Source organism: Mauremys reevesii, linkage group 14 (assembly GCF_016161935.1).
Source record: "Mauremys reevesii isolate NIE-2019 linkage group 14, ASM1616193v1, whole genome shotgun sequence".
Taxonomy (NCBI): domain Eukaryota; kingdom Metazoa; phylum Chordata; order Testudines; family Geoemydidae; genus Mauremys; species Mauremys reevesii.
In genome coordinates, this window is record NC_052636.1 from 33,939,103 (window position 1) to 33,957,618 (window position 18,516).

General features: G+C 52.6%; 1 pseudogene; it reads left to right on the forward strand.

Moving 5' to 3' along the window:
• The window catches only part of LOC120381651, a 259,864-nt pseudogene that overhangs the window by 22,973 nt on the left and 218,375 nt on the right, over positions 1-18,516 (forward strand).

The following is an 18,516-nucleotide window of genomic DNA, read 5'->3' on the forward strand; positions in this document are numbered from 1 at the left end:
TTTATTTTGAAAAATTTTAAAATAAATCTTCTGTTAAGAGGAAAATTACTTAATACAAGATGTGTATTCTTTTACCCAGTTAGAGGGTAACAGCCTCAGAGTTCCCCAGGTCTCTTGTTTGCAAAGCAAAGACGTCGCATCAGGCAGCAAATGTCAAAATCTACAATGGTGATGGATGTGTGATGGGAGCTTTTCTGGGTTGGTTTTTTGGTTTGGTTTTTTTTTTTTTTTTTTTATTTTTCAACCAGTTATTTTTATAGGTGCTGAGGCTGTTGAGCACAGCTGTTTAACCCTCAGGCCTGGTTCTGGAACCCTCCTCAGTGCTGGCCTTGTGTTTCTTTCATGTTTGATATCTTTGGGGTCCACACATACACACTACATGCTGTTCACAGCAACAGGTGCTTTGAGAAACCTGCTGGGTTAAGTGGGCCTTTTCCAAACGGACATTGGCCCAAAGTCTGCCTCAGTTCAGCTGGATTGGGACACGTCTGTATCAGAGGAGTGGTTCACACCGGATTTGCACAGTAACCTCGGGGGAGGGGTGGTAAGATAACATCAGTAGGAATTGACAACAATGAAGTTAAAGATAAGGGTGAAAGACTCACCTTGCAGGGCAACAAGCCTGTTCTGTTCATTCCCTCTGACGCATCTGGCACTGGTCACTCTCAGGCAGCACACGGGGCTAGATGGACCATTGGTCTGACCCAGTAGGACCAGGTTTGGGTTCTTATGTTACGTAAGCCATCTACGGCCTTGTCTGCGCTGGCAAGTTTCTGCATGGTAAAGCCACTGTCTGCCCTGTAACTTCCAAGGTGTGCACACTGCCAAGCCACTTCGTGCGCAGAAACTGCGCAGTTGCAGCGCTGTTAAAAAACCCACCCCAACGAGGGGTGTACAGCTGTCAGTGCCGGGGCTACTGCGCCGCGGTGCCAGTGTAGACACCCTGGTCGATGACAGCGCTGTGATTGGACGTCCTTTGATCCAGACGTGTCCCACAATCCCTGTTCCCGCCTCTCTGGTCAGCGGTTTGAACTCTACTGCCCTGCCCTCAGGTGACCAGCTGTGAACCCCACCCCTTACATTCCTTGGGAATTTTCAAAGTCCCTTCCCTGTTTGCTTGGTGATGCCTGCCGTGGTCTCCGCGCATCTTTCCAGGTGACCAGGCCTACTCCACGCACCAGGTGAGCCCTGGCTTGGAGCAATGCCGAGCTGCTGCACCTCATCAGCATTTGGGGAGAGGAGGCTGTCCAGTTCCAGCTGTGCTCCAGCGGTAGGAATTATCACGCCTATGGACAAATTTCATGATGCATGAGAGAAAGGGGCCATGACTGGGACACACTCCAGTGCAGGTCAAAGCGAAGGCCCTGCAGAACACCTGCCACAAGACGTGGGAGGCAAACTGCCTTTCCAGGGCTGCGCCCACGAGCTCCAGATTCTACAAAGAGCAGGACACGATACTCAGTGGTGACCCCACCTCCCCTGCAAAGGCCACTGTGGGTATTTCGGTGGCTTGCGTGCCTGTTGAGAGTGGCTCGAGCCAGGAGGAGGAAAACTTGGATGAGGAGGTGGAGGGGGACCCAGAGGCAGAGAATGACTTGCAGGTCAGAGATGTTTGCAGCCAGAAGTTCTCTGCCCTGGAGGAGGCTCACCACTCACAGCTGGCTACTGGCTTTGATTTTGGGAATCACTGAAGCGAGTTGTTGGGGGCAGGAGGGTTGAAGAAAGCAGGAGTTATGGAGTGCCAAGCGGACACGCTCTCCAGGTGCTACTAGCACTGCAAACCAGGCAGCGCTGTGCATGCCCTCCCCTGCAGCCACTGTCACACGCCTCTTTCCCGTTTGCCCCCAGACACAGCCAACGCACTCTTATCAACCTCCTGGCTCCAGTCTGGACCCTTCTGCATTCCACTCCTGCCCCATCGCAGTCCAGCCCTGCGGACTCCTAGTACCCAGTCCACTCAACACCTGTCCCTCTGCAGCTCATTCCTGCCGAAGCACAGTACCTGCTGCACTGTACTCCCAAGGATACGGTTGCATAGATACCTGGACTGACACAAATCTTTAACCTCATCTACTCATGGGACACTCCTTTCCCTCATCCCCCGGGGTGTGTGTGTGTGTGTGTGTGTGTCTCCTCCAGTGGTTGTTTTTAATAGAATAGTTCTGGTTTGGAAGCAATCTTCATTCCATTAATTGAAAGTGAACAGAGCCCTGCAAAGCAACAGGCAATTTTCTGCGCCCCTCTAATAGTGCTGGTCTCTGGCTGTTCAGATTCAACCTCCAGACACTGAGCCTCAGTAGTCCCGCCCTGAGTGAAGCTTTCACCCTTCCCATCACAGATATTATGGAGTGTACAACATGGGGCTATAAGCACAGGAATATTGTCATGGGCCAGGTCCAGCCTTCCCTCTAGGCAGCGCCAGTCGGCCTTTAAATGGCCAGAAGCACTCAACTGTCGTTCTGCACTCGCTCAGCCTGTTGTTGAACCGCTCCTTGCCGCTGTCAAGATGCCCTGTGTATGGCTTCATAAGGGGTAGGCAGGGTCTCCCAGGATCACAATGCGCATTTTGACTTCCCCTATGCTGACGTTCTGGTCTGGGAAGCAAGTCCCTGCTTGCAGCTTCCTGAACAGGCCAGTGTTCCGAAAGGTGCATGCGCCGTGCCCCTTTCCGAACCAGCCTGCGTTAATGTCTGTGAAATGCCCATGGTGATCCACTACTGCCTGGAGAAACATAGAAAAATACCCCTTGTGATTAATGTACTCGGGGGCTAGGTGGTCTGGTGCCAGAATTAGAATATGTGCCATCTATCATCTGCCACAGTTAGGGACGCGCATTTGTGCAAAGCCATCTGCAATGGCATGCACGTTGCCCTGAATCAGGGTCTTTCAGAGCAGGATTCAATTAATGCCTGGCACACTTTTGTCAACACGCGTCCAACGGTCGATTTTCCAACTCTGAACTGGTTAGCGACTGATTGGTAGCAGTCTGGAGTAGCCAGCTTCCACAGTGCTATTGCCACATGCTTCTCCAACGACAGGGCAGCTCTCATTCTCGTGTCTTTGTGCTGCAGGGCCGGGGCGAGCTCATCACACAGTCCCTTGAATGTGGCTTTCCTCACCCAAAAGCTCTGCAGCCGCTGCTCATCATCCCAGATGTGCATGAGAATGTGATCCCGCCGCTCAGCGCTTGTTTCCACAGCAGCATTCCACTGTGGTCAGCACCTCTGTGAAAGCCATAAGCAATCTCCTGTCGTAGCTACTACATGTGGCAAGATCAATGTCGAACTCCTCTTGCCTTTGTAGGTTAAAGAATAACTCCACTGCCACTCGTGATGTGTTAGAGAGCGAGCAGCATATAGGTCAACCGCATGGGTCCATGCCTCCTGCCTAAAGGGGCAGAATGCAGTACACCCACCATTGAAAGATGGCCCCAAATGTGAATGGAAGCAGATGTATTGCTGGGGTGCAAAGCGAGGCATCATGGGGCATTGGGAGATGACCGGGGATGCTCTGCGAACCCCTCCGCCTTCCCACCACTCTTAGCAGCATAAGAGGAAGAGATGCTCAGTGGGATACTGAGTGCACCGCTCCGAACACTGCTGCAAGTGTGAACACGCTATTGCACAGGCAGCTGACAGTGTGAACACACAATAGTGGTTTCCCTTCAGCGCTCTCTGAGCGGCACTGTAACTCCCGGCAGTAACTCTGCCAGTGTAGACATAGCCTCAGAGAGACTGACTGCCAGGATCCCAGGACTGATCCCCTCTGGGGAATGAAGCACAACAGCGATGGGCTATGCAGCCTGCACTAGTCTCCCTGTACCTGCAAAGCCTGCTAGCCCAACGTGCTGGAGCATCTATGCCATTACCTGGTTCCTAAACTGCAGCTACAGTTCCTACCCCAAGTGAATCCAAAGACCGAGAGGTGCAGAGACCCAACCCCTTCTAATCTTAGAAACGCTTTGTCCCGTTTTCTATTTTTGTCTGTTTCTTTTTATGAAGTTGGAGACCTCCCGGCCTTTCTATGAGCTTGGGGTGTAACAGTGCGGCTCAGTGGGTGTCAGTGTGTGAACACCTCTGAAATCTACACAGGGAAGATGCTAGGAAAAATAGTTCCCCAAATCTTAATAGCCTTAAAAGCTCTGCCCTATGAAATGACTGAACGCATGTTCCTCACCTATGGAAGAATTGGAAGGAAAAGAGCTGTTTGAACTTCTTTTACTAATGTCTCTCTAAGGTCTGTATGTGTTTTGGGGCGAGAGGGCGAGGAGAAGTATTAGCTACAGAATAGTGAAATCTAAGGAGAAAACTAATTAGCATTGAGGTTGTGGGCTAAATGTCAGCAATAATTTGGTTTCGGCATTGAAATATTCACCTGGCTAAATCTGGGTTGCACAGCCTGGGTGAAAATCTCTGATTGGGGTTTCGGCATCACTAAATGTGCACCTGCCTTCTTGGGTTGCTCTTTTAGGATTTATAGGGGTTGGTTTTTCTACTGTATTAATCTGATGGTTGGACTAAATTGACAACTTAATTCCAATGCAGTATCCTTGTTAACTCATTGATTTCCTGATTTGACCTGTACTTTATCACTGTGTTGTTTAACCCTTAGCTGAGTGGTGTCTATAGTCATTTAGCCTTAGTGACGTGCGCTCTTGGCTTTATTTGTTCGTGTTAATAAAACCTGTAACTGGGAAGTTGAGTCATTTCTTTCAATAAGCAACCGGGCTGGAACTTTTCTTTGTCTATTTCCCTTTAATTCAATCTCCATTTTCTTCATTTCATACTGTTCTAAGTTAAGGAACGTGGAGCAACAAAAACTGACACAGACCTGTTGCTGCCCCATTCTGTGCCCATCCAGCAGGAGCAGAGAACAAACCCCTCCTGGAGCCGGGATTGTCACACTGGACTGGAAATACAGACACGTGTTCCCAAGCTTTGCTGTATTTCTCCAATCATGGCATAAGGGTGACACCTACACCTGCTTGTAATCATGCCTGGCAGGAAGGAGATCCCTATGTGCATTGCCTTGGGAGCAGGGGGATCTGGGGGACACTGGGGGCTATCTACCCAGAGCTCAGGAGCAATCTGCTCAGGGGTGATGCAGTAGAAAAGAGCTGGGTGCTGCTTTCCCACTTATTTCTCCTTATCCCTTTCAGTCTCTCTTTCCTTTCTTCCTCCTCCTCCGCCCTCTGGCAGGGAGACTTGGTCACTTCCCTGCTCCCAGGGGCGCTCACTCTCCCGTAGCTGGATTGGCCCCTGTGAGTGCTAATAGGAGCGAGAGCCTGGGTGCGGGTAGGTCCCTGCAGCGGCTCTGGGACACACAGGGGCAGGAGGAGGAGCAGAGATGGGGCTAGTTCCCACCTCAGACAGTCCCTGGCCCGGTGAGTGCGGCTGCTGCAGCCTGGGTTGGGCTTGAAGGAGCCAGGAAGGGGCTAGAGCAGTGGGGGGCTGGTAGGAAGGAAGCAGGAAAAACAAGGAAAAGAGCCGTGGGGCAGCTCCTGGTGGCCGGGCTTTGGAAGGTACCAGACACTGCTGGTGCTGCTGCCTCCAGTGTGCGCTGGGAGCCGGGGCTGAGCTCCGGGCTGCTGCTGCGGCGCCAGAGGGGCTGCTCCAGGGACAGACTTTCACTGAAGCACTTTCTGTGCCCATCCGAGGTGGGGACTTTCTCCAGCTGGACCCAGTCCCAGGCTCTGCTGCCCCTGGCCAGGGGCTGCAGGGGCCAGAGGGACCCCAGGGGCAGCCCTGGGTGGGCAGAAGAGAGACTCCACACACAGGTCCCACAAGCTGAGGGTCTCGCAGCCCCTGGGGATCTGCTCTTGGGTGTGGTCTGGACAGCGATGGAGCCCCTGCCTCATGCTGCCTCAGGTGTAGTGTGAGAAACTGCTGTGTGTAGGAATTTGCTACTTATGGTGCACTGAGCATGCTCACATGAACTGAGCATGCTCAGTAAATCTGCTGAAGCCACTTCCCTTCACCCTGCCCTTTCTCAGAATCAGATTCTGCAGATTGCTAGTTACAGGGTGTCATAAACGTATAGCTACAGGTAGCATAAAATACCCTGTAAAGGGTTAAAAAGCTCAGATAACCTGGTTGGCACATAACTAAAAGGACCAATTAGGGAAGAAAATACTTTCAAATCTGTGGGGGAAGGTTTTTGTTTTCGTGTTCCTTTGTTCTCTCTGGGTCAGCGAGGAACCAGGGCATGGAAAATACATCTCCCTAAGCACATGGCATAGAAAAACCTTAGAGTTCTGTCCATAGGCAGGTCCTTGCATAGCTTGCTGAGTCACAAGGTGTATCTGCCTTTTCTCAGTGGGTCGACTGTAGAGCTGATGGTCCGTAATGGGCCACCAAGCAGGCTAGGCAGAACTGACACCAACTTGTCTGGCTGGAGTGTTCCCTGGAAGCAGAGCACAAGTTTGAAATACGGGCAGCATAGAGCCAATATTCATCACACCAACTACAAAAATGATACACAGTTAGAGATAGCATAATTATAATCAGCCAGTCTGAACCTCTCCATAGACCCCTTACACAACAGCCTTTCTACAATATTGGCTGCGAATATAGAACAGTGGTCGCAACGGTGATCTATACAGTTACAGATTATGTCAATAATGTCACAGGAGGTGACACGGCATCAATTAAATTGGAGCTGGGGCAGCAAAGAGCCACCAGATGTTCTGAGGGCTGGAGAAAAATGCCTTCTAGTGAGCTATTGAAAGAGCTCAACCTGTTTAGCTTATCAAAAGAAGATTTAAAGGTGACTTCACTGAAATGCTGAAGTGCCTTAATGGAGAGAAAGGATTGGGTATTAAATGGCTTTTGAATCAAGCAGAGAAAGGCATAACAAGACCCAATGGCTGGAAGGTGAAAAGAGACAAATTCATATTACAACTAAGGCACAAATATTCAACAGTGAGGATGATTCACCACAGGAACAAATTACCAAGGAAAGTGATGGATTTTCCATCTCCTGATGTCATTTCATGAAGACTAGATGCCTTTCTGGAATGTAAAAGCAGCAAAGAATCCTGTGGCACCTTATAGACTAACAGACGTTTTGCAGCATGAGCTTTCGTGGGTGAATACCACAGGATTCTTTGCTGCTTTTACAGATCAAGACTAACACGGCTACCCCTCTGATACTTTCTGGAATGTGTTTGCCCCAAAAGTAGCTATGGTGTCCTACAGGAGGCCTGTGATATGCAGGGGGTCAGATTAGATGCTCTAATGGTCTCTTCTGGCCATAAAGTCGACTCATTTCTGAAAAACTGAGTGTAGCATTGGGAGCAGCATCTGATGTTTCTCTGTCTAGCCGGCTTACTGCCTAGAACGAACGCTCCTTGAGTGGGGTGATCCACAGGGAGTAGCTCAAACCTGCAAAGTGCCTGGCCAGGGGCAGGACATTGGCACAGCAAGGGAGGGGTGAGGCAGTGACATCACAAAGGCCTTTGGCAGGACCTCAGCCTATTGGTCCAAGGTGGTGGGGAGGTGGTGACCTCACAGAGAGATGCTGACATCAGCCAGGCAGGACCAGGGGCGAGGGGCCAGGGAAACCTCAGAGACCCCTGTGGCTTTGCTCCAGCAAGTCTCCTTCTCCAGGTCTCTCTTTGAGGACTGACGGAGTATTCGGGTTCACGGACGTGAGCGCCAGGAGGAACCTCTTTCGAGTTTTCTCCTTCCCTTTTAGTGATTTTACTAGAAAACAGCCATCCCTGTTTAGAAGGTAAGAGCCTCCTGGAGGTGTGAAACCTGTTCAGTCTGATCCATCTGGTGACAGTTGAATTCTAGGCATGGAAAACACGAGCTTAAGGAGGCAGAATTTTATTGCGCACCTGGGATCTTGTCCCTTAGAATCACTGGGGACATTAGGGTTTGTCCTTTTTGTTTCACCTTTTCCTCCATCCATCCCTCCTTTCTCTTCTTCTCTTGCTTATTTTGTTCTTTCTTTGTTCCCCTCCCAACACCAGGAGAGAGAGAGAGAGGTGTGTGTGTGTGTGTGTGTGTGTGTGTGTTGCGGGGGAGGGCTCTGCAGCTCCCACTGTCGGAGGTCCACCCAAAAATGTGGGGCTGAAATAGTGCTCAGGCAGTCAGGGCCGGATTAATCTTCTGTGGGTCCTGGTACCAAACATATTTGTAGGCCCCTATATAGTCACTGTGGGCTCCGAGTGTGGGCCTGGTGGGGCAGTGCCATTGGTGCCATAGCATACCCGGTACTGAACCTCAGAGACATTTTTCATTTTGATCACACACCCCACATGACTATATGCATTGCCATACACAGCTCCCTCAGCCCCCGGGTTTTCTCATTGAGCTGTACACCCATGTGGGTTTACCAGTGTCCACAGTGAGCAGAACTTTCATAGTGATCAAGGAAACTCCCCACAGATTTATCTCCTTCCTCATTCAGACCTTCTCTAGCCATGTCTCCAGTACCCCCCATGTCACCAGTCACGGCATGTGGTCCTAGTCTCAGTTCAGAGTTCTAAAGCCGGCAGATACCTGATCAGTTCTGACAGATCCCTCCCTCAGCCCCCATCCTGCCATGTGAGCCAGCCACCTGCAAACACCATCTCCCCAAAGTCAGGACTTAGCCCTTGGGAATCTGAAGCCACCAGCCTCTCTCCCTCTGCTCCCATCTACATGCTAGTCTGCTACCTGGTCACCACCACCTCTCCCCAGACTTGTTTCCTTTCTACTTTGGACATGCTCCCACCCAGCTGGAAGCTGCCTCTGCCAGCCTGACCTGCTCCCTCTTTCCCTGCTCCCCCTGACATTCCTGTCCTACTGGTGACCTCTGTTCCTTGAGGTGAACTCCAGTGTCTTTAGCTGCTCTAGCTTAATGGCCCCAGTAGTCACAGAGCCACCTGCAGCTCCTCTGGCTACAGCCATGGGGCCAGTTCCCAGAGGCCAGCCTTAGCCAGCTGCAGCTACTAGCCGCAGGAGGGGTGGCAATGCCAGGGCTGAGCATGCTTGAACCTTGCAATGGCAGCACTAGGGACTCTAAATCCTCAGCGCTGGCCCTAGGCAGCTGCACACTCTGGAGTTAGGCACTTCCTTCCTCTAGGCCATGGCTTTAAATACCTGAGATTCACATCACCTGCAGCAGAGGCCACCAATTCCCACGCCCCCCTCAGCCAGCACCTAGTTGTGCAGAAAGTGCAGCCTGAGTGATTTTGGAGGCTGGGGTGGCAGGAGGTTCCCGTCCCTGAGCAGCAGCCCTGCAGCAAGCTCACATGCTTCCCAGTTAGGACATTAGCCGTTACTGATAAGGTTTGTCTGTGTTGTTTTTTTATCTCATTGTTAGGTGTAATAGGTTTAATTAGTTGGTTAATAAGATGTTTATGAAGTAAATCACTGGCTTTAAAATAAGATCCAATCTGAAGCATATGAACTATTGACCCCTGGACTCCATCTCTGAGAGGGGACTTGTTTACCATCAGGGGACAGGCTCAAACCAGTCCAAACCGGTTTTTCCCGCCAAAACCAGCCCTCAGCGTTCCATCTCCTCAGCACTTTTCCCGCCACAGAAGTGATATAAGGACGTGCTCAGCGCCTGCGCGGGGCCGTCCCCCCCCCAGCGACGGCCCCTCCACGGTCGGGTCTTCCCAGCGCTCCCGAGCCGGAGAGTGACGAGCCCCCTGGGTCCCGCCGTGAGACTGAGGAACAGGAGGCCTGTCACCCCCATTCCTGCCGTCCTGCATCCCTGGTGTCCAGCCTCCCACGGAGCCCCCCGGGGAGTGAGAGACCCCGGGGGGGCACTGGGGCTGGGCAGGGAAGTGACTCTGCCCCGGGGAACCTGGGAGAAGCCTCAGAGCTGTCTCAGCCCCAGTGGGATTTGGGGGCAGAGACTGGGGCCTGGCGGGGGGATCCCCTGTGGTGTGGGGGGAGATGGGGGGTGTCAGGCAGGGAGGGGAGAAGCTGGAGTTGTAGGAAGGGAAGGTCAGTGGGACGCGGGGGGGATTGAACTGTCTCTGGGCAGCCAGGAAATTCCCGGGGGGGGGGTTAATTGGATCCTGTCCCTGTTTATGCCACTTGCCTCTCGCCCCCGATACAAATTCTCTCTAGTTCTGCCCCTTTTCTCGCTCAGTGTCTCACACGGACTATAAAATCTGGGGCGATTTCCCCCCTTTCCCCTCCAATGATCAGCTCTCCCGTCTCCCCCGATTTCCCCCGTTCTCCCCAGGAGTCTCAAACGTCAGTTTAAAATCTTCTCTAGTGAGGGACATTTTCCCACCCATTTTATCTGCAGCGATTTGTCCTTGTTCAGGTGGGAAATTGTCGCCCTGAGTCATTCCCCAGCACATGGCTGCCCCTGGGGTGGGGGTGGGATGGCTCAGTGGTTGGAGCACTGGCCTGCTAAACCCAGGGCTGGGAGCTGACTCCTTGCGGGGGCCATTTGGGGATTTAGTTGGGGATTGGCCCTGCTTTGAGCAGGGGGTTGGGCTAGACACCTCCTGAGGTCCCTTCCAACCCTGATCTTCTGTGAGATGCCGGGTCTCTGCCAGGGCAGGGAAGGGAGGCGCACGTGTCCCCCATGGGGACTGCCCAGACCCCCGTTTCCCAATCCCAGTTGTTGCCCCCTAACTACCAACACAGTTGCCCCCAACCATCAGTTGCCAGTCACCCGCCCGTCCCCCACTGCTGCCCCCTTCCTTTATCCAGGGACCTTTCAGCTCCCCCTCCCCCTCCCTTTTAATCAGCTCCTCAAAGGGCTCCCTGCTGCCCATGGCAATGGTGGGGGTGGGGGGAACCATTACTTTGTGTTCATGTATTGGACAGTCGTATAAAATCCAGTCCAACAGTCCCCCTTTTCCACTAGTTCGTTAACAGCCAGGGGTGAGCTGGAGCCGGTTCGCACGGGTTCACACGAACCCGTTGTTAAATTTAGAAGCGGTTTTAGAACCGCTTGTTAACTAGCTTCCCTGCGAGGGAAGCTTTGATGGGCTCTGCCTGGGAAGGTGCAATTCCTCCTCCCGGCCACTGGGGGGCGCTGCGCTGCGGGAGCCACGTGAGCTGCCTCCTGGCCCTGCTGCTGCTCCTGCTCTTTGGAGCTCTGGCCCTGGGGCTCCTGCTGCTGCCTGGTGGGTGCCCGGCTGCGTCCTGCTGCTCCCAGCCCCCCCCCCCGTGTGAGTGTCTGCGCCCCTCCCCCGCCTTCCCTGCCCCCAGCCAGCCCCTCCCCCGCCTTCCCTGCCACAGCCCCCAGCCACCCCCAGCCACCCCCCTACCCCAGCCACCCCCAGCCACCCCCTGCCCCCAGCTGCTCCTGCCACCCCTGCCAGCCCCTGCCCCCAGCCGCTCCCTGCCACCCCTGCCAGCACCTGCCCCCAGCCACCCGCAGCCAGCCCCTGCCCCCAGCCAGCCCCCGCCAGCCCCTGCCTGCAGCCAACCCTGCCCCCAGCCACCCCTGCCCCACCCCTGCCCACAGCCACCCCTGCCCCAGCCACCCCAGCAACCCCTGCCCACAGCCACCCACAGCCAGCCCCTGCCCACAGCTGCCCCTGCCCCGCCCCTGCCCACAGCCACCCGCAGCCAGCCCCTGCCCACAGCCAGCCCCTGCCCCAGCCACCCACAGCCACCCCCCTGCCTGCAGCCAGCCCCTGCCCACAGCCGCCCCCTGCCCCGCCCCCTGCCCACAGCCACCCGCAGCCTGCCCACAGCCGCCCTCTGCCCGCAGCCAGCCCCTGCCCACAGCCACCCTCTGCCCGCAGCCAGCCTCTGCCTGCAGCCCCTGCCACAGCCACCCCCTGCCTGCAGCCAGCCTCTGCCCACAGCCACCTGCAGCCACCCCCTGCCCACAGCCACCCGCAGCCCGCCCGTCTGCATCACCTGCCCACAGCCAGCCCGTGTCACTCCCTGCCTCCAGCTAGCCCTGCCCCATGCCCCTATCTGCAGCCAGCCCCACATCCACTGGTGCCCTGCAGTTCCCAGGGCAGTAACCCTGCACACCTGCTTCAATGAGGGGGGGGCAGGGAGCAGCTGGGACCCACACATGTGCACACCCTAGAGTGACCAGACAGCAAGTGTGAAAAATCGGGACGGGGGTGAGGGGTAATAGGAGCCTATATAAGAAAAAGACCCAAAAATTGAGACTGTCCCTGATCACCACCCACACATGTGAAACGGAGCTCATTTCTAGTTCAGCCCCATCTTTTTAAAAAAGAACTTTAGGTAGGGTTAAAATACATCTGTATTTTCCTGGACATGTCAGGCTTTTCGGTTCTTAATCACCTCCTGGGAAAATATGGACGTATGGTAACCCTATTGGTACAAAAAATACATGCTGTCGCACATCCCTTAAATCAGAACTTTTTATAGGGAACCCGTTGTTAAATCAGAACTTTTTATAGGGAACCCGTTGTTAAGATTTTGGCAGCTCATCACTGTTAACAGCGATATAAAATCCCCTCAGATCTTGGTGTTTTTCTCTTGTGTTATCAAATACGCAGTGTGAGTTGAGAAGTATCGCAAATCCCATGGCAAATGGCCTCTGTGAGGGGTTGCTTCCCACAGTGCAAAGATGCAGCCACCTCTGGGGTGGATCCAGGGTGGCCATTATTTGCTAGTGACAGGCCATGGACATTTCTTATCTATTTTGTCCCTCCAGATCTTCCATACTCCAGTTCAAGAGACATCCCCCAGGGCTCCCTCTGCCTGTGTGACTGGCCAGCAGGGGGCGGTGGTCACTTTCTATCCACTTCTCAGGCACTGTGAGGTAACAGTGTTGCTGGGTGGGGGTGGGGCTGTGTGGGGAGATAGCAGCTGAAGGGGGATTGTGGTGGGGGAGGCCTCTGGGTGGCTGGGCAGGGGGTACCCTAGTGAGGTTGGTGGGTTCTGGAGATTTGGGGTTTCAGGGGGTGGTTGTGATGTGCCCAGCCCTGAGGCTGTGGGTCCTGGAGGTGGGTATCGCTGGGGGCCTGTTGGCTGCAGAACAGCCGGGGTGGGCGTCTCTTGGGGAGGCGGGACAGGGGGTTAGAGGGAGCCTGGTGCTGTGCCAGGGGCTCTGTCTGGGCTTCCCCGGCTGGCTCCTGGGATCGCTGCCATGCCCAGTGCACAGAGTGTGTGTGGGAGAATCCCCGGCGCTAGGCCAGGGGGTGCCCCTGTAAAGCATCAGGGGATCCCGCAGGGGGGAGGAGGGGGTGCCAGGCAAAGGGCAGGGCAGATCCTGCTGGAGGGCGAGGGGGATCCTAGGCAAGCAATGAGGGACTGAGTTCCCAGTGGGGGTCCCTTTTGGGGGGTCTTCGGCTGTTGGGGTCTCTTGGTGGAGGGAACCCTTTGGGATTCCCAACCTGGCAATGAAGGTCTGGTGGGGGTTCTCTGGCCGGTGGGGCTCTGAGGGGTATCTGAGGTCCCTGACCAGGGACTCTGGGGGCTGGGTCCCAGGGAGTATCTGGGGGGGGGGCTGGCTGGGGCTCTGGGGGCTGCTCCTGACCTCGCTTCTTCTCCCTGATTAGCTTATGCCAGAATCCTGGCTCCAAGCACTGCCCGACATTACCCGGCCAGGCCCAGTCACTGTGATAACTTTCTAGCCACTTATCAGACACTGTGAGGTAAAATCACAGATTTTTGCTCTTCTCCCCTCTTGAAAACTGCAGGAACTTCCAGTTCCATTGTCCTAGATTGTCCAGTCCATTGTCCAGTCCTTGTCCTGGATCTGGGGGATGAGGGAGGTGGGAGGGGGGTCAGCACTGCCGCACAATGGTCTCTTCCACAGCGTTGTGGACTCATTCTTTCTGAACTCTGGTTTCATTGAGACCATTGTTAATCCAGAGTCACTGTATGGAAAGACAAGGAGTGACTCCGGATGGACAGTGGGGCTAATGAGATCAGCAATTCTCCCTGTGAGGAGGGGCTCTCATTAGCTGCTCTCCCCAGAGAGCTAAAGGAGGGAAGCTGCTCAAACGCTCTGTCCCTCTCTGCTCAGGATACTGGGGTTCAGCTTCCTGGGTCAGACGCTGCAGCCTCTGTTGTGATCTGGGAAACCAGGCTTAGCAGCTGCTGCTCCCCCAGTGGGGTTCTGTGCTGGGAAGTGACCTTAATTTGCCCGGAAGGTACCGGGCAAATTAGTTGAAACAATAGTAAAGAATAAAATTGTCAGACACATAGAAAAACATAAACTCTTGAGCAATAGTCAACATGGTTTCTGTAAAGGGAAATCGTGTCTTACTAATCTATTAGAGTTCTTTGAAGGGGTCAACAAACATGTGGACAAGGGGGATCCGGTGGACATAGTGTACTTAGATTTCCAGAAAGCCTTTGACAAGGTCCCTCACCAAAGGCTCTTACGTAAATTAAGCTGTCATGGGATAAAAGGAAAGGTCCTTTCATGGATTGAGAACTGGTTAAAGGACAGGGAACAAAGGGTAGGAATTAATGGTAAATTCTCAGAATGGAGAGGGGTAACTAGTGGTGTTCCCCAAGGGTCAGTCCTAGGACCAATCCTATTCAATTTATTCATAAATGATCTGGAGAAAGGGGTAAACAGTGAGGTGGCAAAGTTTGCAGATGATACTAAACTACTCAAGATAGTTAAGACTAAAGCAGATTGTGAAGAACTTCAAAAAGATCTCACAAAACTAAGTGATTGGGCAACAAAATGGCAAATGAAATTTAATGTGGATAAATGTAAAGTAATGCACATTGGAAAAAATAACCCCAACTATACATACAACATGATGGGGGCTAATTTAGCTACAACGAGTCAGGAAAAGATCTTGGAGTTATCGTGGATAGTTCTCTGAAGATGTCCACGCAGTGTGCAGAGGCGGTCAAAAAGCAAACAGGATGTTAGGAATCATTAAAAGGGGATAGAGAATAAGACTGAGAATATATTATTGCCCTTATATAAATCCATGGTACGCCCACATCTCGAATACTGTGTACAGATGTGGTCTCCTCACCTCAAACAAGATATTCTAGCACTAGAAAAGGTTCAGAAAAGAGCAACTAAAATGATTAGGGGTTTAGAGAAGGTCCCATATGAGGAAAGATTAAAGAGGCTAGGACTCTTCAGTTTGGAAAAGAGAAGACTAAGGGGGGACATGATAGAGGTATATAAAATCATGAGTGATGTTGAGAAAGTGGATAAGGAAAAGTTATTTACTTATTCACATAATACAAGAACTAGGGGTCACCAAATGAAATTAATAGGCAGCAGGTTTAAAACAAATAAAAGGAAGTTCTTCTTCACGCAGCGCACAGTCAACTTGTGGAACTCCTTACCTGAGGAGGTTGTGAAGGCTAGGACTATAACAATGTTTAAAAGGGGACTGGATAAATTCATGGTGGCTAAGTCCATAAATGGCTATTAGCCACGATGGGTAAGAATGGTGTCCCTAGCCTCTGTTCGTCAGAGGATGGAGATGGATGGCAGGAGAGAGATCATTTGATCATTGCCTGTTAGGTTCACTCCCTCAGGGGCACCTGGCATTGGCCACTGTCGGTAGACAGATACTGGGCTAGATGGACCTTTGGTCTGACCCGGTACGGCCTTTCTTATGTTCTTATTAAAGCTGCTTCTCTGCCTGGCCCAGGGGATGACTTTCTCCAGCTGGTCCTAGCCCCCTAGGGCAGCCCTGGGCCCTGTTAATACTAAATTCTGAGCCAGAGTCTCCAGGTAACTGAAAGACCTCAGGGAAAGTGCTGGGGACTGGCAAGAAAGTGACTCTGCACAAAAAGCCCCTCCCTATTTCTCCTCCCATTAGCAATTGCCAGTAGAAAACCCAGCCATGGGAGAGCAAAGCCCCCAGGAATGGGACTGTCCCAGCCCAGAGGGGCAGGGAGAGAGGACAGGGGAAGGAGAGACTGAAAGGGGCAGTGGTAGAAATGAGTTGGGGGAGAGATTTCCAGCTCTCTAGTCCACCCAGACACATGTATTGCTGCATCCCTGGGCAGAACCACTTTCCAGTGAACAAAACAAGGATCAGAGAGAGGAAAAGCCAGTTCCTGACTCCATATTCCCCCTGCTGGGGTGTGGCTGCCGTGGGGTCAGTGTCCCTGGGAATCCCCCACAGTGACTCCTTTGGTTCTGCTCTTTTCTAGCTTTGTGTTCAGACACTTTGTTAGGGGGTGAGGGCAGTGAGAAGGGAGGTAAAAAATGTGTCTGGGCTTAGCATGGCAGGAGGGGCCAGATCTACATTGTAATAAACAGATTGAGCATTTCCCAGCATGGCAGAATCTAGGGTGTCTGTCTGCAGGGAAGGGGCCTGGCGGAATTCTGATGTGAAATTAACTAAAACTGGTTCTGAAATGCCCACAACTGCCCTTCTCCCCCAGACAGGCTGCAGAATGACGTCCATGTTTTGCTCCAGCTCATCCCAGCCTGGCGTGGGACAGGGAAGAGAAATGGCTGCAGTGGAGCCAACTCAGGTAGAGATTATTGGGGGGTTGCTGGTGGGTTCCTGCTGGAGGAGAGGGACAGCAAATACACCGGAGATGGGAAGGTTTGCACAGTCTGGTCTGGAGGTTGGAGCGGGGCAGGAAATTCACAGCGTGGAGAAAGGAGGAGGCCAGGGTGTGGCAAACCTGCTGGGAGTTATTTAATAAGTGCCCTAGATTCTAGGAACAGACCCAGAAGGTTGGGAGGTAGAAATGCCCTAATTTGTGAAGAGAGAAAATAGCCCACCTACATGGAGCTAGTCAAACTGACCAGACTCCCAGTGCTGGAGCCTGAGCTCACTAACCAGCGGCTGCTGTGAGATATGAAGGGGGCACCCATGAGTCAGGCTTATTGGAGCTGCCTCTCCCTTCATATCCGGCTCCTCACAATGGGGAGGGTGTTGGGCTTCCTACCAGGGAGCTCTCCCTGGACCCTGCTAGGGGCTCCATTTCCTGTATCAGTCGGTGGCCAGTAGGGGTGTGATGGATCTGCTGGGAGAGACAAGGGGCTCTCGCTTCGTCCCCTCCCCCTGGTATTTGCTGGATACGCTGAGCGGGGTCGGGGTGGGACTCTGTTGACTGCGATCCACCCAGAGCTTCCATTTGATTGGCTCCTCTCTGCCACAAATAGTGGGGCTGTGAGTGGGGCAGCAGGTACTGAGCGTTGGACTCCTGCTCTTTCAGGGGCCGGTGACCTTCGAGGAGGTGGCTGTGCATTTCACCAGGGAAGAGTGGGCTCTGCTGGACCCCACTCAGAGAGCCCTCTACTGGGATGTCATGCAGGAGAACTATGAGACTGTGACCTCGCTGGGTAAGGGTTCCTGTCCCCTTGGTTCTTGGAAGGGGAAATGAAGAGATAAGGTTCACGCCAGCCCCACAATGCCACCTCTACTCTGTCCTGTTTCAGCATCACCCCAATATGCCAGTGACACACACACACTACCAGAGACCCTCCCCTGGTGCAGAACACTTTGGGAACAGAGCACAGGAGCCGTATCGCACAGTGTCAAATAGCTCCTGTTTGCTCAAGTGAAACTGGGGGTTAGGTCTGGCATAACTGTTCCATCCCCCTAATCATTTTTGTTGCCCTTTTCTGAACCTTTTCCAATTCCAATATATCTTTTTTTTGAGATGGGGCGACAACATCTGCATGCAGTATTCAAGATGTGGGTGTATCATGGGTTCATTTGCTGTTTTTACAAATATGATATATGATATATTCTGTCGTATCTATCCCTTTCTTAATTATTTCCAACATTGCTCGCTTTTTTTTCACTGCTGCTGCACATTGAGTGGATGTTTTCAGAGAACTATCCACAGTGACTCCAAGATCCATCTCTTGAGTGGAAACAGCTAATTTAGACCCCATCATTCTGTATGTATAGTTGGGATTATGTTTTCCAATGGGCTGTACTATGTGCTATCCTGACATCTAGCACTGCTGAGATCCTGCATTCAGTGATATCCCTGCCCTTCCTGTTCCCTTTCTCCACTGAACCCCACCGGCCCATGCTTCCTGTTCCCAGCTTCCCCAGGACACTCTCTCTGTCTCTGAACCTCTCAGTGCATCCTTGAATGCTGGCTGGGAGTATCCATACAGGGGAGCTCCAGCAGCAGAACACTGAATCTCACCCAGGATTACAGATGACACAACTCTTCACTGCTCTGGATTGCACCCCAGCATGTGAAAATGGCCTAGGTTGGTAGTGACATTTCTTGAGACATGCAGAGTCTTGCTCCCATATCACCAGGTGTGATAACGATAACAGGAAAGGCCAAATATGGGAAACTGATTGTTCAGCTCGCTTTTGACCTGCATCATATTTTGTAATATATTCCAAATAAGGAAATTAACGTGCAACGTATGTGTCATTGTTTGGGGTTTTAAGCTTTAAAAGGCTTGTGTGATTTTTAGCTCAGGGGACAGTATTCCAATAGCTGTTGCCCCCTGCGCACGTTTAACCAAGAAAAGAGCCTCAGGCTGAGCTGATTCAAAATCAGTCGTGTGGTCGTTTTCCACAACAGCTTCAAGAGGTCCCTGTGATGGAATGTAAATGTCTTCTTCACACCTTCCCCCTGCAGGAGAATGGCTGTTTGACCAGCTGTTTGCCTTGCTGTCTCTGAGGAACTGCTC